Source organism: Pongo abelii, chromosome 11 (genome assembly GCF_028885655.2).
Source record: "Pongo abelii isolate AG06213 chromosome 11, NHGRI_mPonAbe1-v2.0_pri, whole genome shotgun sequence".
NCBI lineage: Eukaryota > Metazoa > Chordata > Mammalia > Primates > Hominidae > Pongo > Pongo abelii.
This window is the reverse complement of record NC_071996.2, coordinates 142,074,732-142,099,632: the sequence shown is the minus strand read 5'-3', so window position 1 is coordinate 142,099,632 and position 24,901 is coordinate 142,074,732. Positions and strand designations below refer to the sequence as shown.

At 48.2% G+C, this 24,901-nt stretch overlaps 1 long non-coding RNA gene across 4 annotated transcripts; it reads left to right on the top strand.

Annotated features, from left to right (window-relative positions):
- The first annotated feature begins 165 nt into the window (after positions 1-165).
- Positions 166-24,901, top strand: LOC129058191 (uncharacterized). 4 transcript variants are annotated; one of them, XR_008523147.1, is made up of 4 exons: positions 166-1,808; positions 3,343-3,533; positions 4,723-4,859; positions 18,817-24,901. It is a non-coding gene; the product is annotated as an uncharacterized LOC129058191 (long non-coding RNA). The 4 variants fall into 4 exon arrangements; XR_008523145.1 differs by lacking the exon at positions 3,343-3,533; XR_008523148.1 differs by lacking the exons at positions 166-1,808; positions 3,343-3,533; positions 4,723-4,859 and adding an exon at positions 16,420-17,765.

Here is a 24,901-nt window from a genome sequence, read left to right as displayed (position 1 = left end):
GATGGAGGTGGGTCTGGACCAGCAGTAGACAGCCAGCACCCTGGTCAGCAAAGCATGGCACTGTCCCTAAAGATACAGAGCTTCGCCAGTCAGCAAAGCACGGCACTGTCCCTAAACATACGGGGCTTTGTTTTCCTTTGATTATTATTACTTGCATTTGAAGGAGCTTGGAAAACATGAGGAAGATTACAGAAGACTAAAACACACACACACACACACACCCCAGCACATGCGTGCACAGACAGAAACACACACTTGCCACGTACACACACATCATGCACGATACACATCACACACACATATGCATCTGCACACATGCACACACAGGCACACACAGCATGCACACACCCCATAAATATGCACATGTATGCACACATGCTCATATAGGCACACACTCTCACACACCATGCACACACACACAAGCTACACTTTGTTGCGTTGATTCTTTTACAGCTTTCTCAAATGTTTCTATAGATGTTGGTGCATTTGAATATGACACTTGTTCAATTAATTTTAATAATATATACTTTTCAAAAATTACCTTCTTCAACTACATTTTTAAACTCTTTTAACTTAGAATGGTAAGAATTGTTCTCTGCAAATTCTGGTTTATCCAAGGCTAGTCTTATGAGGGGCATTTGTGTTTTCTTACATTTCTTCTTGGTTAACAAGTTAGTAGATTATCTATTCTATTTTTCTAGAGTCAGCTCTCAGGCTTCATTTATCAATTCACTTGTTTCCATCTTTGAATTCGTTATTTCTGCTGTTATCTGTAGTCCTTACTTCTGCTTTCCTTGGGTTTGTTTGTCTTTTATTTCACGTGATTTCTTAATTTCCTTTAACAGTTTTTAAACTGTGGAATTATTTTCTCAGTATAGTCCAAGCTACATCTAATAAGCTCTAGCATGTAACTTTTTCTTTTTTGTTCTTTTCTAAATATTGTGTCACTGCTGATTTGGTTTTTCTCTTTTATCCATGAGATGACTGTTTTAAGTTCCCAGGAAGTGGGTCTTCTGGTTCCAATTTATTCCTGAATTTTTATTTTGACTGTCATTACACTGTAGTTAGAAGATATGACCTCTACTATCTCCAGCATTTAGGATGTATTGCGGATCCAGGGACACAGGAAGTAAGGTGAGCTCTGTCGCAAGATGGTTACAACATAGACTTCCATGTCAGTCTTCCATTATTTGCATACTCGAGACTCTGATGTGCTGGCTGATTTGCCAAGAAACCCCCGCAGCAGACTGCGTTCGCAGGGCAGGGCTGAGTAGCAGGGGCAGCACCTCTCACAGGGGCAGGGCCGCTCGCCCAGCCTTGAGGAAGGGGGACCCAGACATTGCCTTTCTCAATACTGAGCCCCTAATCAGGATTTCTGGTGGTCTGGGGTCTGGGGCTAGGCTATCTGGACCGTCAAACTCTTCCCACTGCGCCATCAGCCCCACTAGGAAAGAAAGGGGAGAAATTAGGGCTTTGCTTTAAAGAGTTCAACGGTCAGAATGTGTCCCTCGCAAACTGACATGCTGGAAGCCTCATCCCCAAGTGAGGGCGGGGCCTGCCATTAGGAGGTGATGAGGTCACAGAGGCAGAAACCTCACGAATGGGATCAGGCCCCTCATCAAAGAGGCCTGAGAGACGACACCTACCAGCTGGAAGGCGGCTCCGCACCAGACACCGAAGCTGCTGGGCCTTCGATCTCGGACCTCCATCTTCCAGAACTGCGAGCCACTCATTCCTGATGTTCCTAAGCCAGGCCGTGTACGGTGTTTTGTTACGGCAGCCCAAATGGACCAAGATAGGAGCTAAAGGTAACTGACAGAGCTAACAGACAGGTCCTCAGCTGCAGGCCTGGGGTAGAAGGGCTGCCAAAGGGGCTGTGGGGGTGACTGCATCCCTGTGGCCCCACTTGGCACAGGGGCTTTGACTCACTGCTGGAGCTGCCAGGCTTTGAGTGGACAGGCCCGGCCTGGGACGGGGCAACAGCGGCAGAAGGCAACTTGGACAGAGGACCATGTCTCTCCCCTTTGTCTGGAAAGAAGTCCCCATGTCGAGTTCAAGGGAGGAGTGAGGCTTCAATTGGAAAAAAAAAAAAAAAAATCTAATGTCAGTCTTGCTACCAGTCTTTGCATATGGCCATTTTGGCTAAATTTTATTTGATTTGGAGGGAAAAGGTAATGTGACATCATCCACACTCTGAGTAATATGGAGCAATTATTACCTGTTAAGCCTACTTACCTTCGTCTCCAAAACCTACCAGGGACTGGGAGATTGAGAGTGCCCACAGCTGTAGTGCCGCCAGTTTCTCCTTGTGGTTCCAATCCCTCTTCAAATAATTTATTTTTTTTTTTTTGAGACAGAGTCTTGCTCAGTTGCCCAGGCTGGAGTGCAATGGTGTGATCTTGCTGCAACCTCTGCCTCCCGGGTCCAAGTAATTATCTGCCTCAGCCTCCCGAGTAGCTGAGATTACAGGCACCCTCCACCACGCCCAGCTAATTTTTGTATTTTTAGTAGAGATGGGGTTTCACCATCTTGGGCAGTTTGGTCTTGAACTCCTGACCTCATGATCCACCCACCTTGGCCTCCCAAAGTGCTGGGATTACAGGCGTGAGCCAACACGCCCGGCCTCTCAAATAAATATTAATACTGTCTATTATATTTAGTTTTATGGAAGCGTGTAACTTCATTATGGATTGAACATTTTATCAACAAAAAGAAACCCTCTTCATGCAGTTTTTCTTCTTTGAACTCAAATTTTCTGGTATTAATATCGTGACTCCTACTTCACTCTGGGTTTTATTTTCTTTTTTATTTACTTGGAAATATTCTCATGATTCTGTGTTCATTTTTCTTATTGTAAACATACAAAAAGTCTTGGGTTTATGTGGCCCCTAAGAGTCTTTTTCTTAAAATGGGTAAATTTATCCCATTTAGATTTATAATTATAATTGATACATTTGGTCTTATGTTATAGGATCTTATTTCAATCTCCTGGTGGAATGCTTCCTAGGGGTTTTCTTCCATTGTTGTTTTATATATTGTTAGGTTGTTTTCTTTCTCTCTGTCCTCTCCTATTCCTTGGAAGAATACAGTCATCATGGTTGTTTTCATTGTAATACTTTTTTATATAAATATAATGAAATGAATACGGGGAGAAGTTAATTCTGCTGAGTGGAGTGGGATGTCGAAAGGATCATGAGGAAGCTAAAGTGCAGTGGCCCCATAACAGCTCATTGCAGCCCAGAACTCCTGGGCTCAAGCGATCCTCCTGCCTCAGCCTCCCAAGCAGCTGGGACCACAGGTGCACAGCCCTACACCCACCTAATTTTTTTTTTAATTTTGTAGAGATGGGATCTCTCTATGTTGCCCAGGCTGGTCTCAAACTCCTGGCCTCAAGCAGTCCGCCCACCTTGACCTCCCAAAGTGCTGGGATTCCAAGCATGGGCCACCACACCCAGCCTTAATTCTCTTCATAACTTTAAAAATACTTCTTATCCTGTGTTTCTGAACGTTATGATCTACTGTAACAAAACAAAGTGAGTAAATTAGCAGAATTACACTTATTCCAACTTCCCCAGCTACCTATTTTTGGCTGGTGTTCTCTGCACATTTTTTGCCATTTTGGTTAATCTGTTGTGATTTTTATCTTATTAAAATTATTAACATTTATTCAGAAAATACTTAATGATTATTCCCTAAGTTCCAGGTTCTGTTGCTGCTGGTGTCTCAGTCATACACAAAACAAAATATGTCCTCAGAATAAATAATCTGTCCTCAGAGAGACTGCAGTCTAGAAGGGAAGAGAGACGTTAGGTGACTAATTCCACAATAGACGTGTAGTCTGCCTTGGTCTGTTCAGCTGCTATAACAAAACACTATGAACTAAGTAGCCTGTAAATAATAAAAATTTATTTCTCACAGTTGTGGAGCCTAAAATGCCAAGATCAAGGCACACTCATTGTGTGGCGAGGGCCATTTTTCTGGCTCATAAACAGTGTCTTATTCCTGTGTTCTCACATGGTGGAAGGGACCAAAAAGCTCTTTTGGGTCCCTTTTAGAAGGGCACTAATCCCATTTATGAAGGCACCATCCTCGACCTACTCACCTCCCAGAGGCCCCATGTCCTAATAGCATCACCTTAAGGGTTAGAATTTCAATATATGAATTTGTAGGGGCTGGGGGGTCACAAACATTCAGATTGTAATATAAAACTTTTCAGCTTCTTTGAGAGTGACACTTACCTTATCATTGGTGGCACTTTACAATCTCCATCAGCCACATGGAAACCTGATTAGATTAGTGATCAGGGAAACGTCTATGTTCTGATGTGTGTCCAGACTCAAGACTATTATTTGGACTTCATTTCACATTTAAACGAATTCCCTGCTCACCATCTGCCCTTTCTTTGTCCAATCCATGTTTAGTTTATGATTTGGATTAATCTTTTGGTTGGTTGAAATAAATCTTCATGTAGTAGTAATAGCTGTTGCTCTTGATGACATCGTTTAATTGAAAAAGTGCATACACGGGAACCAAGTTCTCTTACATGAGATATTGTCTTCTGCTGCATTATACAAGTAGGAACTTTGGCTAGGAGAAAATCTTGGGTTCACAGACTCTTCATCTGAAGAATTACAAATACTGGCCTTTCTAACACAATGTTGAGATAATTCTGAGGCCAGCCTCACAAGTTCCTTTACTAAATGATCCTTTTCTTATCACTAGGTGCTTGTGAGATTCCATGCATCATACTAGAGGTGTGAGCACTGCACCTAAGGGTGCCTTGGATCATCCCTGAGATGCAGGCACTGCACCAGGAGGTGTCTTGGATCATTCCTGAGGTGTGAGCCCATCATCAGGAGGTATGTTGAATCATCCCTGAGGTAACAGCACTGCACCAAAGGGGTCTTGATTCATCCCTGAGGTGGGAGCATTGCCCCAGGAAGTGTCTTGAATCATCCCTGAGGTGTGAGCACTGCACCAGGAGGTATGTTGGATCATGCCTGAGTTGTGAGCACTGCACCAGATGTCTTGGATAATCCCTGAGGTAAAAACACTGCATCAGGAGATGTCTTGGGTCATCCCTGAGGTTCAGGCACTGCACCAGAATGAATCATCAGAAGAAGGAGTATTACATCAAGAGGTGTTTTGGATCATACCTGAGGCGTGATCCTCCTTGAGGTGTGAGCACTGTAACAGGAGGTGTCTTGGATCTTCCCTTCGGTGTGATCACTGCACCAGGAAATGTCTTGGATCATCCCTGAGGTGTGAGCACTGTAACAGGAGGTGTCTTGGATCCTCCCTGAGGGGTGAGCACTACACCAAGAGGTGTCTTGGATCGTGCCTGAGGTGTGATCACTGTACCAGGGGGTGTCTGGAATCATCCCTGAGGGGTGAATACTGTAAGAGGAGTGTTTTGAATATTCCCGGAGGTAAGAGCACTTCACCAGGAGGTCTTTGGATCATCATACCTGACGTGTGAACATTTCACCCAGAAGTGGCTTATATCATTCCTGAGGTGTGATTCACGCACCAGGAGGTGTTTTGTACCATCCCTGAGGTGCAGGCACTGCACCAGTAGGTCTCTTGCATTATGCCTGAGGTTTGAGCGCTGCATCAGGAAGTGTCTTTTATCATCCCAGAGGTGTGAGCACCGCACCAGGAGGTTTCTTAAATAATCTCTGAGGTGGGAGCACTGCAAAAGGAGGTGTCTTCATTCATCCCCAAGAAGGAACTACTGCACCAGGGGGCTTTTTGGATAACCCTGAGGAGGGAGCACTGCACCAGGAGGTATCCTGGAAGATAACTGAGTTGTAACCACTGCACCAAGAAGTGTCTTAAATAATCTCTGAGGTGGAAGTACTACACCAGGAGGTGTCTTGGATCATCCCTGAGGTGCAGACACTGCACCAGGAGATCTGTAGGATTATGCCTGAGGTTTGAGCACTGCACCAGGAAGTGTCTTTTATCAACCCTGAGTTGGGAGCACTGCACCAGGAGGTGTCTCAGATCATCACTTAGGTGGGAGCACTGCACCTGCAAGTGCCTTGGATCATGCCTGACATGTGAGCACTGCACCAGCAGATGTCTTGGCTCATCCCTGAGGAGGAAGTACTGCAAGAGGAAGTGTCTTGCATCACACCTGAGGTGTGAGCACTGTACCAGGAGGTGTCAAGGATCATCCCTGAATTGGGAGCATTGCACCAGGAAGTGTCTTGCATGTTGCATTGTCCCTGAGGTAGGAGCACTACACCAGGAGGTATCTCGGATCATCCCTGAGGTGTGGGCACTTCACCAGGAGGTGTCTTCAATCATTCCTAAGGTAAGAGCAGTGCATCAAAGGGGTCTTGGATCATCCCTAAAGTGGGAGCAGTGCACCAGGAGATGTCTTGGATCATCCCTGGAAAGAGAGCACTATGCCAGGAGGTGTCTTGGGTCATCCTTGAGGTGTGAGCACTGCACCAAGAGGTGTCTTGTATTATGCCTGACTGTGAACACTGCACCAGGAGGTGTCTTGGATCATTCCTGAAAGTTGAACACTGTACCAGCAGGTATCTTGGATCATCTCAGAGGTGTGAGCATTGCACCAAGAGGTGTCTTGGATCATCCCTGAGGTAGGATCACTGCATCAGGAAGTGTCTTGAATCATCCCTAAGGTGTGAGCACTGTAACAGGAGGTGTCTTGGATCCTCCCTGAGGTGTGAGCACTGTACCAGGAGGTGTCTTGAATCAACAGAGAAAAGAGCACAACACCGAGAGATGTCTTGAATCATGCCTGAGGTGTGAGCACTGTACCAAGACGTGTCTTGGATCATCCAGGAGATGTGAGCACTTCACCAGGAGGTCTTTGGATTATCATACCTGATGTGTGAACATTTCACCCAGAAGTGTCTTATATCATGCCTGAGGTGTGATTCATGCACCAGGAGGTGTTTTGTACCATCCCTGAGGTGCAGGCACTGCACCAGTAGGTCTCTTGCATTATGTCTGTGGTTTGAGCACTGCACTAGGAAGTGTCTTTTATCATCCCTCAGGTGTGAGCACTGCACAAGGAGGTGTGTTAAATAATCTCTGAGGTGAGAGCACTGCACAGGGAGGTGTCTTCATTCATCCCCCAGCAGGCACTACTGCACCAGGAGATTTTTTGGACAATCCTGAGGAGGGAGCACTGCACCAGGAGGTATCTTGGATGATAACTGAGTTGTAACCACTGCACCAGAAGGTGTCTTAAGTAATCTCTGAGGTGGGAGCACTACATCAGGAGGTGTCTTGGATCATCCCTGAGGTGCAGACACTGCACCAAAAGGTCTGTAGGATTATGCCTGAGGTTTGAGCACTGCACCAGGAAGTGTCTTTTATCAACCCTGAGTTGGGAGCACTGCACCAGGAGGTGTCTTGCATCACGCCTGAAGTGTGATCACTTTACCAGGAGGCATCTAGGATCATTCCTGAGGTGGGAGCACTGCACTGGGAAGTGTCATGGAGCATCCCTGAGGTGGGAGCACTGCACTGGGAAGTGTGTTGCATGTTGCATCATCCCTGAGGTAGGAGCACAACACCAGGAGGTATCTTGGATCATTCCTGAGGTGTGGGCACTTCACCAGGAGGTGTCTTCAGTCATCCCTAAGGTAAGAGTACTGCACCAAAGGGGTCTTAACTCATCCCTGAGGTGGCAGCACTTCTCCAGGAGATGTCTTGGATCATCCCTGGGGAGAGAGCACTACTCCAGGAGGTGTCTTCGGTCATCCTTGAGGTGTGAGCACGGCACCAAAAGGTGTCTTGTATTATGCCTGACATGTGAGCACTGCACCAGCAGGTGTCTTAGCTCATCCCTGAGGAGGGAGTACTGCACGAGGAGGTGTCTTGCATCACACCTGAGGTGTGAGTGCTGCACCAGAAGGTGTCTAGGATCATCCCTGAATTGTGAGCACTACACCAGGAGGTGTCTTAGAGCATCCCTGAGGCGGGAGCATTTCACCAGGAAATGTCTTGCATGTTGCATCATCCCTGAGGTAGGAGCACTACACCAGCAGGTGTCTTGGATCTTTCCTGAGGTGGGAGCATTTCACCAGGAGGTATCATGATTCATCCCTAAGGTAAGAGCAGTGCACCAAAGGGGTCTTGGTTCATCCCTGGGGAGGGAGTACTACTCCAGGAGGCATCATGGGTCATCCCTGAGATGTTAGCAGTGCACCAAGAGGCATCTTGTACTATGCCTGAGTGTGAGCACTGCACTTGGAGGTGTCTTGGATCATTCCTGAAGGTTGAGCACTGTACCAGCAGGTATCTTGGATCATCTCAGAGGTGTGAGCATTGCACCAGGAGGTGTCTTGGATAATTGCTGAGGTGGGATCACTCATCAGGAAGTGTCTTGCATCATCCCTGAGGTGTGAGCACTGTAACAGGAGGTGTCTTGGATTCTCCCTGAGGTGTGAACACTGCACCAGAAGGTGTCTTGAATCATCAAAGGAAAGAGCCCTATACCAAGAGGTGTCTTGGATCATCCCTGAGGTGAGAACATTGCACCTGGAAGTGTCTTATCATGCCTGAGGTGTCACCCATGCACCAGGAGGTCTCTTGTATAGTCTCTGAGGTGGGATCACCACACCATGAGGTGTCTTGAATCAGGCACAGCACCAGATCTCTTGGATCATTCCCTGAGGTGGGAGCACTGCACCAGGAGGTGTATTGGATCATCCCTCAGGTGTGAACACTGAACCAGGAAGTGTCTAAAATCATGCCTGAGGTGTCAGCACTGCACCAGGAGATCTCTTGGATTATGCCTGAGGTTTGAGCACTGCACTAGGAAGTGTCTTTTATCATTGCTGAAGTGTCAGCACTGCACCAGGACATCTCTTCGGACATCCCTGAGGTGTATGCACTGCACCAGGAGTTGTCTTGCATTATTCCTGAGGTCAAAGCACTGCATCACAAGTGTCTTGGGTTGTGCTTGATTGTGCCTGACCAGCAAGTGTCTTAACTCATCCCTGAGGAGGGAGTACTGTAAAAGGGAGTATCTTGGATCATCCCTGAGGTGGGAGCACTGCATCAGGAGGTGTCTTGGATTATCCCTGTGCGTTGAGCACTACAGCAGGAAGTGGTTTGGATCATCCCCGAGGTGTGAGCACTGCATGAGGAAGAGTCTTGTATTGTGCCTGAGTGTGAACACTGCACCAGGTGGTTTTTTGGATCATTCCTAGGTATGAGCACTGCACCAGGAGGTATCTCAGATCATGCCAGAGTTGTGAGCACTGCATCAGGAGATGTTTTGGATCATCCCTGAGGTTTGAGCACTGGACTAGAAGGTGTCTTGGATCATGCCTGAGTGTGAGCACTGTACCAGGTGGTTTTTTGGATCATCCCTAGGTGTGAGCACTGCACCAGGAAGTATCTTGGATCATGTCTGAGTTGTGATCGCTGCACCAAGAGGAGTCTTAAATCATATCTATGTTGTGAGCACTGCACCAAGAGGCGTTTTGGAGCATCCCTGAGGTGTGAGCACTGCACCAGGAAGTTTCTTGGATCATGCCTGAGTTATGACCACCACACCAGGAAGTGTTTTGGAACATCCCCGAGGTGTGAGCACTGCACCAGAAGGTGTCTTAGATCATGTCTGAGTGTGAGCACCCCACCAGGATGTACCTTGGATCATGCCTGAGTTGTGTGCACTGCATCAGGACGTGTTTTGGATCACCCTTGAGGTGTGAGCACTGCACCAGGAATTGTCTTGGATCATTCCTGGGTGTGAGCACTGCACCAGGAGGTGTTTCAGGTCATCTATAAGGTGTGAGCACCGCACCAGGAGGTTTCTTGTCTTATGCTTGAGTGGGGGCACTGCACCAGGAGGTATTTTGAATCATACCTGAGTTGTGAGCACTGCATCAGGAGGTGTTTTGGATCATCCCTGAGGCGTTAGCACTAGACCAGGAGGTCTCTTGGATTATCCCTGAGTTGCAAGCACTGCACTAAGAGGTGTCTTGGATCATGCCTGAGTGTGAGCACTGCACCAGGTGGGTTTTTTTGGATCATCCCCAGGTGTGAGCACTGCACCAGGAAGTATCTTGGATCATGTCTGAGTTGTGATCGCTGCACCAAGAGGAGTCTTAAATCATATCTATGTTGTGAGCACTGCACCAAGAGGCGTTTTGGAGCATCCCTGAGGTGTGAGCACTGCATCAGGAGGTGTCTTTGATCATGCCTGAGTTGGGAACACTGCACCAGGTGTTTTGTAACATACCTGAGGTGTGAGCACTGCACCAGGTGGTGCCTTGGATCATCACTGAGGTGTGATCACTGCAGCAGGAGGTGTCTTGGATCATCCCTGTAATGTGAGAACTGCACAAGAAGGTGTTTTCAATCATCCCTGACATTGCAGCCCTGCACCAGGAGATGTCTTGGATCATCCCTGGGGAGAGAGCACTACTTCAGGCAGTGTTTTGGGTCATTTTTGAGGTGTGAGCATTGCACCAGGAGGTGTCTTGGATTATCCCTGAGGTAGGATCACTGCACCAGGAAGTGTCTTGAATCATCTCTGAGGTGTGAGCACTGTAATAGGAGGTGTCTTGGATCCTCCCTGAGATGTGAGCACTGTACCAGGAGGTGTCCTGAATCATCAAGAGGAAACAGCACTACACCAAGAGATGTCTTGGATCACGCCTGAGGTGTGAGCACTGTACCAAGACGGGTCTTGGGTCATCCCGGAGGTGTGAGCACTTCACCAGGAGGTCTTTGGATCATGATACCTGACATGTGAACATTTCACCCAGAAGTATCTTATATCATGCCTGAGGTGTGCCCCATGTACCAGGTGGTGTTTTGTATCATCTCTGAGGTGCAGGCACTACACCAGTAGGTCTCTTGGATTATGCCTGAGGTTTGAGCACTGCACCAGGAAGTGTCTTTCATCATCCCTGAGATGTGAGCACTGCACCAGGAGGTGTCTGAAATAATCTCTGAGGTGGGAGCACTGCACAGGGAGGTGTCTTCATTAATCCCCAAGACGGCACTACTGCACCAGGAGGTTTTTTGGATAACTCTGAAGAGGGAGTACTACACCAGGAGGTATCTTGGATGTTAACTAAGTTGTAACCACTGCATCAGGAGGTGTCTTAAGTAATCTCTGAGGTGGGAGCACTACACCAGAAGGTGTCTTGGATCATTCCTGAGGTGCAGACACTGCACCAGGAGATCTGTAGGATTATGCCTGAGGTTTGAGCACTGCACCAGGAAGTGTCTTTTATCATCCTGAGTTGGGAGCACGGCACCAGGAGGTGTCTTGGATCATCACTTAGGTGAGAGCACTGCACCTGCAAGTGTCTTGAATCATGCCTGACGTGTGAGCACTGCACCAGCAGGTGTCTTGGCTAATTCCTAAGGAGGGAGTACTGCAAGAGGAGGTGTCTTGCATCACACCTGAGGTGTGAGCACTGGACCAGGAGGTGTTTAGGATCATCCCTGAATTGTGAGCACTACACCAGGAGGTGTCTTAGAGCATCCCTGAGGTGTGAGCATTTCACCAGGAAGTGTCTTGCATGTTGCATCATCCCTGAGGTAGGAGCACTACAACAGCAGGTGCCTTAAATCTTCCCTGAGGTGGGAGCACTTCACCAGGAGGTATCTTGAATTATCCCTAAGGTAAGAGCAGTGCACCAAAGGGGTCTTGGATCATCCCTGGGGGAGCACTACTCCAGGAGGTGTCTTGAGTCATCCTTGAGGTGTGAACACTGCACCAAGAGGTGTCTTGTATTATGCCTGAGTGTGAGCACTGCACCAGGAGTTGCCTTGGATCATTCCTGAAGGTGGAACACTCTATGAGCAGGTGTCTTGAATCATCTCAAAGGTGTGAGCATTGCACCAGGAGGTGTCTTGAATCATTCCTGAGATAGGATAACTGCATCAGGAAGTGTCTTGAATCATCCCTGAGGTGTGAACACTGTAGCAGGAGGTGTCTTGGATCCTCCCTGGGATGTGAGCACTGCACCAGCAGGTGTCTTGAATCATCAGAGGAAAGAGTACTACACCAAGAGGTGTCTTGGATCATCCCTGAGGTGTGAACATTGTACCCAGAAGTGTCTTATCATGCCTGAGGTGTGACCCATGCACCAGGAGGTCTCTTGTATCGTCTCTGAGATCAGATCACTACAGGATGAGGTGTTTTGGATCAAACCTGAGGTGCAGGCATTGCACAAGGAGGTCTCTTGGATCATCCCTGAAGTGGCAGCACTACATCAGAAGGTGTCTTGGATCATCCCTCAGGTGTGAACACTGCACCAGGAAGTGTCTTAAATCGTACCTGAGGTGTCAACACAGCACCAGGAGGTGTTTCTGATCATCTCTAAGGTGCAGGCACTGCACCAGGAGGTCTCTTGGATTATGCCTGAGGTTTGAGCACTGCACCAGAAAGTGTCTTATCATCCCTAAAGTGTGAGGACTGCACCAGGACATGTCTTGGGTCATCCCTGAGGTGTGTGCACTGTACCAGGAGTTGTTTTGCATTATTCCTGAGGTCAGAGCACTGCATCACAAGTGTCTTGGATCATGCCTGATCATGCGTGACCATCAAGTTTCTTAACTCATTCCTGAGGAGGGAGTACTGTAACAGGGGGTATCTTAGAACATGCCTGAAGTGTGAGTACTGCACCAGGAGGTGTCTTGAATCATCCCTGAGGTGGGAGCACTGCACCAGAAGGTGTCTTGGATCATCCCTATGGGTTGAGCACTACACCAGGAAGTGGTTTGGATCATCCCCGAGGTGTGAGCACTGCACCAGGAAGTGTCTTGTATTATGCCTGAGTGTGAACACTGCACTAAGTGGTTCTTTGGATCATTCCTAGGTGTGACCACTGCACGAGGAGGTATCTCGGATCATGCCAGAGTTGTGAGCACTGCATCAGGAGATGTTTTGGATTATCCCTGAGATGGGAGCACTGGATTAGAAGGTGTCGTGGGTCATGCCTGAGTGTTAGCACTGTAGCAGGTGGTTTTTAGGATCATCCCTTGGTGTGACCACTGCACCAGGAGGTATCTTGGATCATGTCTGAGTGTGATCACTGCACCAAGGGGTGTCTTAATTCATATCTGAGTTGTGATCACTGCACCAAGAGGTGTCTTGGAGCATCCCTGAGGTGTGAGCATTGCACCAGGAGGTGTCTTGGATCATGCCTGAGTTGTGACCACTGAACCAAGAGGTGTTTTGGAGCATCCCTGAGGTGTGAGCACTGCACGAGGAGGTGTCTTGGATCATGCCTGAGTTGTGACCACTGCACCAGGGGGTGTTTTGGAACATCCCTGAGGTGTGAGCACTGCACCAGGTGGTGTCTTGGATCATTGCTGAGGTATGATCACTGCAGCAGGAGGTGTCTTGGATCATCCCTGTAGTGTGAGAACTGCACACTACAGGATGTTTTCAATCATCCTTGAGTTGGAAGCACTATACTAGGAAGTGTGTTGGATCATACCGGGGGTGTAAGCACTGCACCAGGAGGTCTCTTAGATGATGCCTGAATGTGAGCACCTCACCAGGATGTACCTCGGATCATGCCTGAGTTGTGTGTGCACTGCATCAGGACGTGTTTTGGATCACCCTTAAGGTGTAAGCACTGCACCAGGAATTGTCTTGGATCATCCCTGAGTGTGAGCACTGCATCAGGGGGTGTTTGGGTTTCTCCATAAGGTGTGAACACCGCACCAGGAGGTGTCTTGGATCATCCTTGAGGTGTGAGTACTACACAAGGAGGTGTCTTGGATCATCCCTGAGGTATGAGCACTACACCAGGAAGTGTTTTGTATTATGCCTGAGTGTGAACACTGCACCAGGTGGCTTTTTGGATGATTCCTAGGTGTGACCACTGCACCATCATGCCAGAGTTATGAGCATCGCATCAGGAGATGTTTTGGATCATCTCTGAGGTGTGATCACTGTACCAGGGGGTGTCTTGAATCATCCATGAGGGGTGAACACTGTGACAGGACGTGTCTTGAATCATCCCTGAGGTAAGAGCACTGCACCAGGAGGTCTTTGGATCATCATACCTGAGGTGTGAACATTTCACCCAGAAGTGTCTTATATCATGTCTGAGGTGTGACCCATGCACCAGGGGGTGTTTTGTATCGTGCGTGAGTTGTGACCACTGTACCAGAGGGTGTTTTGGAACATCCCTAAGGTGTGAGCACTGCACCAGGTGGTGTCTTGGATCATCTCTGTAGTGTGAGAATTACACAAAGAAAGAATTACACAAAGAAAAAAAATTTAATCATCCCTGGGGTGAGAGCACTACACCAGGAATTGTGTTGGATCATGCCTGAGTGTGAGCACTGCACCAAGAGGTATTTTGAATCATGCCTGAGTTGTGCGCACTGCATCATGAGGTGTTTTGGATCATCCCTGAGGTGCAAGCACTGCACAAAGGAGTGTCTTGTATTATGCCCGAGTGCGAACGCTGCACCAGGTGTCTTTTTGGATCATTCCTAGGTAGGACCACTGCACCAGGAGGTATCTCAAATCATGCCAGAGATGTGAGCACTGCACACATCTCTGTGTCTTGGATCATCCCTGAGGTGTGAGCACCGCACCAGGAGATGTCTTGGATCATCCCTGAGGTGTAAGCACTGCACAAAGGAGTGTCTTGTATTATGCCCGAGTGCGAACGCTGCACCAGGTGTCTTTTTGGATCATTCCTAGGTAGGACCACTGCACCAGGAGGTATCTCAAATCATGCCAGAGATGTGAGCACTGCATCAGAAGATGTTTTGGATCATCCCTAAGGTGTGAGCACTGGACCAGGAGGTCTCTTGGATCATCCCCGAGTTGAGAGCACTGTTTCAAGAGGTGTCTTGGATCATGCCTGAGTGTAAGCACTGCACCACGTGGTTTTTTGGATCATCCCTAGGTGTGAGCACTGCACCAGAAGGTATTATGGATCATGTCTGAGTTGTGACCACTGCACCAGGAGGTGTCTTATATCATATCTGAGTTTTGAGCACTGCACCAAGAGGTGTTTTGGAGCATCCCTGAGGTGTGAGCACTGCACGAGGTGGTGTCTTGGATCATGCCTGAGTTGTGACCACTGTAACAGGGGGTGTTTTGGAACATCCCTGAGGTGTGAGCACTGCACCAGGTGGTGTCTTGGATCATCCCTGTAGTGTGAAAACTGCACAAGGAGGTATTTCCCATCATCCCTAAGGTGGGAGCACTACACCAAGAAGTGTGTTGGATAATGCTTGAGATGTGAGCACTGCACCAGGAGGTGTCTTAGATCATGCCTGAGTGTGAGCACCTCACCAGGATGGACCTTGAATGATGCCTGAGTTGTGTGGGCACTGCATCAGGATGTGTTTTGGATCACCCTTAAGGTGTGAGCACTGTACCAGGAATTGTCTTGGGTCATCCCTGAGTGTGAGCACTACACCAAGAGGTGTTTGGGGTCATCCATAAGGTCTCAGCACCACACCAGGAGGTTTCTTGTATTATGCCTGAGTGTGAGCACTGCACCAGGAGGTATTTTGAATCATGCCTGAGTTGTGAGCACTGCATCAGGAGGTATTTTGGATCATCCCTGAGGTGTGAGCACTGCACTAGGAGGTGTCTTGGATCATCCCTGAGGTGTGAGCACTGCACTAGGAGGTGTCTTGGATCATCCCTGAGGTGTGAACATTGCACCCAGAAGTGTCTTATGTCAGGCCTGCAGTGTGAGCACTGCACCAGGATGTGTCTAGGATCATCCCTGAATTGTGAGCACTGAACCAGGAGGTGTCTTGATTCATCCCTGAGATGTGAGCACCTCACCAGGAGGTATCTTGGATCATCCGTGAGATGTGAACACCTCACCAGGAAGTGTCTTGGATCATGTCTGAGTTGTGAGCACTGCACCAGGAGGTGTCTTAAATCATCTCTGAGGTTTGAGCACTACACCAGGAGGTGTCTTGAATCATGCCTAAGCATGACCACTGCACCAGGAGGCATCTTGGATCATGTCTCAGTTGCAACAGGAGGTGTCTTGGATCATCCATGTGGTATAAGCACTGCACCAGGAGTTGTCTTGGATCATCCCTGGGATGCAGGCAGTGCACCAGAAGGTGTCTTGGATCATCCCTGATATGGGAGCACTGCATCAGGAGATCTCTTGGATCATCACTGAGGTGTGAGCACTGCACCAGGAGGTATCTGGAATGATTTTTGAGGAGAGTGTAGTGCACCAGGAGGTGTCTTGGATCTCCCCTGAGGTGGGAGCACTTGCACCAGGAGGTGTCTTGGATCTACCCTGAGGTGTGAGCACTACAACAGGAAGTGTCTTGGATCATCCCTGAGGTGTGAGCACTGCAACAGGATGTGTCCCCAATCATCCATGAGGGGGGATCACTGCACCAGGAGGTGTCTTGTATCATTGCTGAGGTGGAAGCACTGCACAAGGAGGTGTCTTAGATCAACCCTGACTTGTGAGCACTGCACTAGAAGGTGTCTTGGATCATTGCTAAGATGCAAGCACTGCACCAGCAGATGTCTCAGATCATCCTTTAGGTGGGAGCGCTACACGAGGGGTGTCTTGGATCATCCCTGAGGAGGGAGCACTACACCAGGAGGTGTCTTGGATCATTTCTGAGGTGCAGGCACTGCATCATGAGGTGTCTTGGATCGTCGCTGAAGTGTAAGCACTGCACCAGGAGGTGTTGTGAATCATCGCTGAAGTGTGAGCACTGCACCAGGAGATGTCTTGGATCATCCTTGAGGTGTGAACATTGCACCAGGAGATGTCTCAGATCATCCCTGAGGTGCAGGCACTGTACCAGTAGGTATCTTGAATCATTCCTGAGGTGCAGGTGCTGCACCAGGAGGTGTCTTGAATCAGCCCTGAGGTGTTAGCACTACACCAGGAGGTGTCTTGATTCATCCCTGAGGTGTGAGCACTGCACCAGAGGTGTCTTGATTCACCTCTGAGGTGTGAGCACTGCACCAGGAGCTGTCTTGAATCACTTCTGAGGTGTGACCATTGTACCAGGAGGTGTCCTGTATCATCCCTGTGGAGGGAGCACTGCACCAGAAGGTGTATTGGATCATCCCTGAAGTGTGAACACTGCATCAAAAGGCATCACGAATCATCCCTAAGGCTTGAGCACTGCACCAGGAGGTGTCTTTGATCATGCCTGAGATGTGAGCACTGCACTAGGAGGTGTTTGGATTATCCCTAGGTGGGAGCACCACACCAGGAGTCTTGGATCATCTTTGAGGTGGGAGTACCACACCACGAGGTGTCTTGGATCATCCCTGAGGTGGAAGCACTGCACCAGGAGTTGTCTTGGATCATTCCTGAGGTGTGAGTACTGCACCAGGAGGTATCTTGTATCATCCCCGAGGTCAGAGCACTACACCAGGAGATGTTTGGATCAAACCTGACATGTAGGCACTGCACCAGAAGGTCTCTTGGATGATGCCTGAATTGTCAGCACTGCACCAGGAAGTGTATTTTATCATCCTTGAGGTCAGAACACTGCACCTGCAAGTGTCTTGGATTGTGCCTGAGGTGTGAGTACTGCACAAGCAGTTGTCTTGGCTCATCCCTAAGAAGGGAGTACTGCGCCAGGGGGTGTCTTGGATTATGCCTGAGTTGTGAGCACTGTATCAGGAGGTGTCTTGGATCAGCCCTGAATTGTAAGCACTGCACCAGGAGGTGTCTTGGATCATCCCTGAGGTGGGAGCATTGCACCAAGAGGTGTCTTCGATCATCCCTGAGGTGTGAGCACTGCACCAGGAGATGTCTTGGATCACCCCTGAGGTAGGATCACTACACCAGGAGGTTTCTTGGATCATTTCTGAAGTGTGAGCACTGCACCACGAGGTGTCTTGGATCATCCCTGAGGTAGGACCACTACACTAGGAGATGTCTTGGGTCATTCCTGAGGTGTGAGCACTGCACCGGGAGGTCTCTTGGCTCATCCCTGAGGTGTGAGCACTGTACCAGGAAGTGTCTTGGATCATCCCTGAGGTGCAGTGATGTGGTTTGGTCATGTCCCCACCCAAATCTCATCTTGAATTGTAGCTCCCATAATCCCCACATGTCATAGAAGGGACCCTGTGGGAGGTAACTGAATCATGGAGGGAGTTACCTCCATGCTGTTTTCATGATAGTGAGTTAGTTTTCAGATCTGATGGTTTTATAAGGAGCTTTTCCCCCATTTACTTGGCACTTCTCCTTCCTGCCATCCTGTAAAGAAGAACGTGTTTACTTCCTTCCACTTTGATTGTAAGTTGTTTGAGGCCTCCTCAGCCCCGCAGAACTATGAGTCATTTAAGCCTTCTTTCTTTATAAATTACCCAGTCTTGGACAGTTCTTTACAGCAGTGTGAGATCGGACTAATAAACACCCCCATGATTCAATTACCTCCTACCAGGTCCCTCCCATGACACATGGGGATTATGAGAACTACAATTCAAGATGAGATTTGGGTGGGACACAGCCAAACCATGTTATTCCATTCAAGGTCCCTTTAAAATATGTCCTCACATTTCAAAACACAATTATGTATTTCCAACAGTCCCCTAAGGTCTTAATTCATTCCATCATTATCCCCAAAGTCCAAATCTAAAGTCTCATCTGAGACAAGGCAAATTCCTTCTGCCTATGAGCCTGTAAAATCAAAAGTGAGTTAATTACTTCCAAGATACAATGGAGATACAGGCATTGGACAAATACACCCATTCCAAATGAGAGAAATTGGCCAAAACAAAGAGGCTCCAGGCCCCACCCAAGTCCAAAATCCAACAGGGCAGTAACCAAACCTTAAAGTTTCAAAATAATCTCCTTTGACTCCATGTCTCACATCCAGGTCATGCTGATGCAAGAGGTGGGCTCCCATGGCCTTGGACTGCTTCACCCCTGTGGCTTTGCTTTCACAAGATGGCATTGAGTGTCTGAGGCATTTCCAGGTGCACAGTGCAAGCTGTCAGCAGATCTACCATTCTGGGGTCTGAAGGACGGTGGCCCTCCTCTCACAGTTCAACTGGGCAGCACCTCCGTGGGGACTCCTGGTGGGGGCTCCAATCCCACATCTCCCTTCTTCAATGCCCTAGCAGAGGTTCTCCATGAGGGCTTTGCCCCTACAGCAGACTTCTGCCTGGACATCCAGGCATTTCCATACATCCTCTGAAATCTAAGCTGAGGTTCCCAAACCTCAATTTTGACTCCTGTACACCCACCGCTCCAAGACCACGTGTAAGCCACCAAGGCTTGGGGCTTGCACCCTCTGAAGCAACAGCCTGAGCTCTATGTTGGCCCCTTTAGCCACAGCTGGAACTCACTATCACCAAATCCCTATACTACACAAAGCAGCAAGGCCCTAGGCCTAGCCCATGAAACCTTTTTTTCCTCCTAGGCCTCTGGGCCTGTGATGGGAGGGGCTGCTGTGAAGAACTCTGACATGCCCTGGAGACAGCTTCCCCGTTGTCTTGGTGATTAACATTTGGCTTTTCATTACTGATGCAAATTTCTCCAGCTGGCTTGAATTTCTTCTCCGAAAATGGGTTTTTCTTTTCTATCACATCATCAGGCTGCAAATTTTCCTAACTTTTATGTTCTGGTTCCCTCTTAAACATAAGTTTTAATTCCAAACCATATCTTTGTGAGTACATAAAACTGAATGCTTTTAACAGCACCCAAGTCACCTCTTGAATGCTTTGCTGCTTAGAAATTTCTTCTGCCAGATACCCTAAATCATCTCTCTCAAGTTCAAAATTCCACAGATCTTTAGGGCAAGGGCAAAATACTGCCAGTCTCTTTGCTAAAATGTAGCAAGAGTCATCTTTATTCCAGTTCCCAAAAAGTTCCTCATCTCCATCTGAGACCACCTCAGCCTGGACTTCATTGTCCACATCACTATCAGCATTTTGGTCAAAACCATTAAACAAGTCTCTAGTAAGTTCCAACTTTCCTGGAAGACATCTTCCTGTCTTCTTCTGAGCCCTCCAAACTGTTCCAACCTCTGCCTGTTACCCAGTTCCAAAGTCACTTCCATACTTTTTAGTATCTTTATAGCAGCGCCCCACTACCCAGTATCAATTTACTGTTTTATTCCATTCTCATGATGCTATGAAGAACTGCCTGAGACTGGATAATTTATAAAGGAAAGAGGTTTAAATTACTCACAGTTCTGCAGGGCTGGGGAGGCCTCAGGAAACTTACGATCATGGCAGAAAGCAAAGGGGAAGCAGGCATGTCTTCATGTGTCTGGAGAAGGAGGAAGAAAGCAAAGAGGGAGGTGCCACACACTTTCAAACAACCAGGTCTCCTGAGAACTCATTCACCATCACAAGAACGCAAGGGGGAAATCTGCCCCCATGATCCAATCACCTCCAACCAGTCCACTTCCCCAACACTGGGAATTACAATTCGACACGAGATTTGGTTGGGGACAAAGAGCCAAACTATATCAGTGCTTAACCTTATTTGAGTTGTCACACGCAACCAGGAGGCTTGAATAACCCACTGCTTCCAGACTAGATGGCTTTCTGTGCGACCCCAAGAGAGACTCCCAGCCTCTGCTGATTCCTATGTAAATTGTGGGTTGGAACTGGATGGTATCGTAGGCTCCTTTAGCTCTGTATGATTCTCATGTAAAATTCCACCCAGCAGTCAGGCAAGAGGTGCACTGGGGAGAGGAGGTGGAACCCGCAGGTTGTTCATAAAATCCTGAAATCCCCTGGCTCTGTGCTTCAAACAGGCATCTTCCCAACATCTATGACTGTCTTTGAACTGCTCATAAAGAGCGCTGATTAATGTGACACTTCACATGCCCACCATGAAATTAGGAAGGCCCTTAGATCTCCTTCAAACCCACGGTGCCGGTGCCTTCGCCCCATCAATCAGAGATGAAACTGTGATTGCGTTGCAAGGAGACAAGGCCATCCTGGAGTTCTGCCATGAAAGAATCACTGGGACTCAAAGGAGGGGAAAACAAGGGAAGAGGAGAGGGGGAGAGGGAAAGAGAAGCTGCTTCCAGAAGGAATAAATCTGTGCGTGTACTTTGATCCTGCTATGATTTTTATTTGTTTTAGCCACATCCTTTTCACTGCACCACTCAGCTAAAGGTGCTTTAAATTAGATGGTGCTAGGAAACCCTCTTCCTCCCCCACTTCTTCCCCTGCCTGCCACACAGGCCCAAGGTCTTCAATCAGTGTGAGATGTATAATCATGCCATGCTCAAATGTAACTGGAATAAATTGAGACAAATAAACTCAAAGGCACCACATGCATTTAGAATGCTCTTTGCCAGGGTTTCCTAATGTGCTTGCAGGCAGCTAACTCTCAACGCAAACAAAAAGTGGCAGTGTTTACCCAGCTTTGCTTTGGAGCATGTTGAGAGCCTCTGACTCACAGATCGCTGCTGATTGAATCTGCACATACATCGGTGTTCACTGTCCCCCAGCTAGCTTCCTTCCCTCTTCCGCACTCCTCCCTTTCCCAGGTGTCCAGGCTGAACAGGGACTTGTTTGGGGTCCTCTGTTCCTCTCCTCTACCTGTCTTCAATAGGATAGCACAAAGATCACAAAGGCCTTGAGAGCAGAGATGAGAAGTGAGAACCGTGTCTCACTGTGAGGACCCCAGGACCTTTGTTCAAACAAAGCAAAGCAGCACCTGGCATGGCCGGCCCATTCTGCTCAGCATGCAAGAGAGAGCTGCCTACCAGAAACCTCCTCTTTGATGCTCTTGTTAAAGAAGATGCCTCAGGGCGCCTTTAAGGGAAGATCTGAAATGAACCTCTTACCTTCCAAAACCTTCTTTCTCAGCCAATCTTGTTCCATGACCAGCCATGTGGCTGTGGATTTACTGGCTCTCTGGACCCTCACCCTCCCGTCAGGGTGCCATCTTATCCATGTCTCTGCTTGAGGGACACACATGTCAGCTCTCTGCTCCTGCACTGCCAGGCACAGCTATGATGGTCTCAGAGCCATTGGTCCCCAGCACAGAGGTGACCTTCAAATGGTACCATGATGATGAAGGCGGTAGGTGCCTAGTAGCTACGGACTTTGGATTATATCCATTTCCAATGATTAACAAGAAGCCTCTTTAAGTATGTACTTTTTTTTTTTCAGAAATAAGGTCTCACTCTGGCACCCAGGTGGGAGTGCAGTGGTGCAGTCATGGCTCACTGCAGCCTCAACCTCCCAGGCTCAAGCAATCCTCCCACCCCAGCCTTGAAAGTAGCTGAGAGTACAGGCACACCATCATGCCTGGCTAATGTAGCTGGGAGTACAGGCACACCATCATGTCTGGCTAATTTTTTAAATTACTATTTTAATAGAGATGGGGTATTGCTATGTTTCCAAGGCTGGTCTCAAACTCCTGACCTCAAGTGATCCTCCCGCCTCAGCCTCCCAAAGTGCTGGGATTACAGATGTGAGCCACTTTTCTGGACCAAGTATGTACATGTATAAATAACACCCATTTTCCTGTGATTTCCTTAGCTTCGCTCTATGAACTGCTAGCTTGTCATGCCTCCTTGTCATATTCTCTGACAGTTTCCACAGTCTTATGCCCCATGGTGTCTCTGCTTTCTTTAATTCCTCTTTGGCTGCCAAGAGTTCATTTTCTCAGCCTGTGACAGCACCCCATGTTCCCCAGTTTCTTATGGGGAATCACAGCTCCCCTGCTACATTTAGTCTGTTGGGAGCACAATTCCGGGTAATCAGCTTCTACGGCAGAAGTAACAGGGCCTGAGCAGCCTCTCACTAGATTTGGAAGAACTAGAGAGCAGGTCCGGGTGGCCCACCGCCCAGCCCCTAACACCATGCTATGGCACTTCCTGCCCCCTGAGTTTCATTGATTCCACACCTGGCACCCAGCCCTCAAGTCCATTCTGGGAGCATCCTGTCCCTCCCCAAGACAGACACACGCACTGGATATCCTTTCAATAAAACCATCTGGGATGGGATCCAGTCTGGAAGGTAAATCTTAGAAACCTTTCCCTTGTCTTCTTACGCATCTCTTTGGAATTCTTACATCTTAGATCAATTCTGCTAGTTAACACTTCCCAGGAAAGTCACCATCCCCTCTGATGTCAGATTGTATCAGGAGAGAGTCTGTGGCAGGGACAGTAACATTCCTCAGCATTCAACCCAGTCTCCACATTGTCCTGCATTCTTACCACACAGCCAGAGCAGGGGCATGTGACTGGTTCTGGACCAGTTTGGGCAAGCGTGGTGTGTGTCACCTCTGGGCCAAAATATAGAAGAAACAGTGTGTGAGCCCCCAGGGGTCCCTTCCACTGCTCTACTCTCCCAAATGGTGGAGTCTCGATCAGCCTGGGTCCTGGGTGTCTCGGTAGAGCAGAGCCCCAGCCAACCTCCACAAAACACGTAGCCTGAAAAAGAAGTAAATCTGTGCTGGGTCAGTTTCCGGGACACCAGGATTGGCTCCAACGCGTTCCTAATATCAGTGATTTCTATGTCTTGGCTAAAAATACCTTGCTATCCCCGAGGAGACAAAAATACTCTCCTATATGTCCTTCTGTAATTTTTCAGTCTTTCTTTATTACTGCTAAATCTTTAATGCAGCTGGAATGTATTGTGCGTATGGAATGGATTGTACGTATGGAATGGATTGTGTGTACGGAGTGGCAGAAGGCAATGTTACTTTTTAGGTAACATTGTTTTCCCTGTGGATAGCCAGTGATCTAAAATCTTGTATTCAATTCTCCCTACTTATTTGAAATGCCGCACATATCAAATGATAAATTCTGCCACATATGGTCTCCAGATCTGGAATCTCTGCACAAGGATCAGTGCACTAACTGGAATTACAGTGCCTGTTGTCAGTGTCAGTCGTTTTGGGGAAGTTACTTAGCATGTTCACCAATTCTCCTCGAGCCAGTGCCTACTCTGGACATTCGTGATACAAAAGGGCAGGGCTGCATTCCAGGTGAGCATGTGTAGGAAGGCATGAGAAACCTCGCAGGGAGCAGACACTGTGGGAGGTCGGGGAGAGCCAGACGGACCAAAGTTTTCCTGAGGAAGGTCAAGGGGACTTGCCAAGCCCACCTGATGGACAAAAATTGAGAGCAGAAGAGGGCAGAGCCCATCGGCCCCTGAAAATCTCCAGCTCCAGGACCAAGAAGCAGGGTCCTGGAGGCACCATCCCTCATGCCAGGACAGCGCTTGAGACTGTTGAGAGGCATAAGCCCAGGGGCCGGGCGCGGTGGCTCACACCTGTAATCCCAGCACTATGAGAGGCCGAGGTGGGCAGATCACGAGGCCAGGAGATCGAGACCATCCTGGCTAACACAGTGAAACCCCGTCTCTACCAAAAATACAAAAAAGAAAAAAAAAATTAGCCAGGTGTGGTAGCACGCGCCTGCAGTCCCAGCTACTCCGTAGGCTGAGGCAGGAGAATAGTTTGAACCCGGGAGGCGGAGGTTGCCGTGAGCCAAGACTGTACCACTGCACTCTAGCCGGGGTAACAGAGCAAGACTCCATCTCAAAAAAAGAGGGGCACAAGCCCAAATCAGACCCGCACTGCTCTCCAGCACCTTCTAGACACTGATAGAGGCCTGGGCCATGGTCCATGAGGGGGACTGGGTGTGGCAAGAGCAGCTGCAGGTGCAGCCATTGTTGGCCAGTATCCCAGGAAACCCCATGCCGGCAGCTCACAAAGCCATGGACTGACGACTTCCCTTTTCAAGATCAGCTGTGTCTTCTCTTCCTCAGGCCACCACTCTTTCCAATAACAGGGTAGAAAAAACCCTTGATGAAAAAAAGGAAACAGGACATGCTGGACAAGTTAAATCACTTAATATTTCAAAATATTATTCGACCACAATAATTACAGTTGTGTAAGAGAATCTGCATTTGTGTGGTTCCTTAAATTGTACTCTTTTTTTAATAAAAATTCTTTTTTTGAGACAAGGTCTCACCATGTTA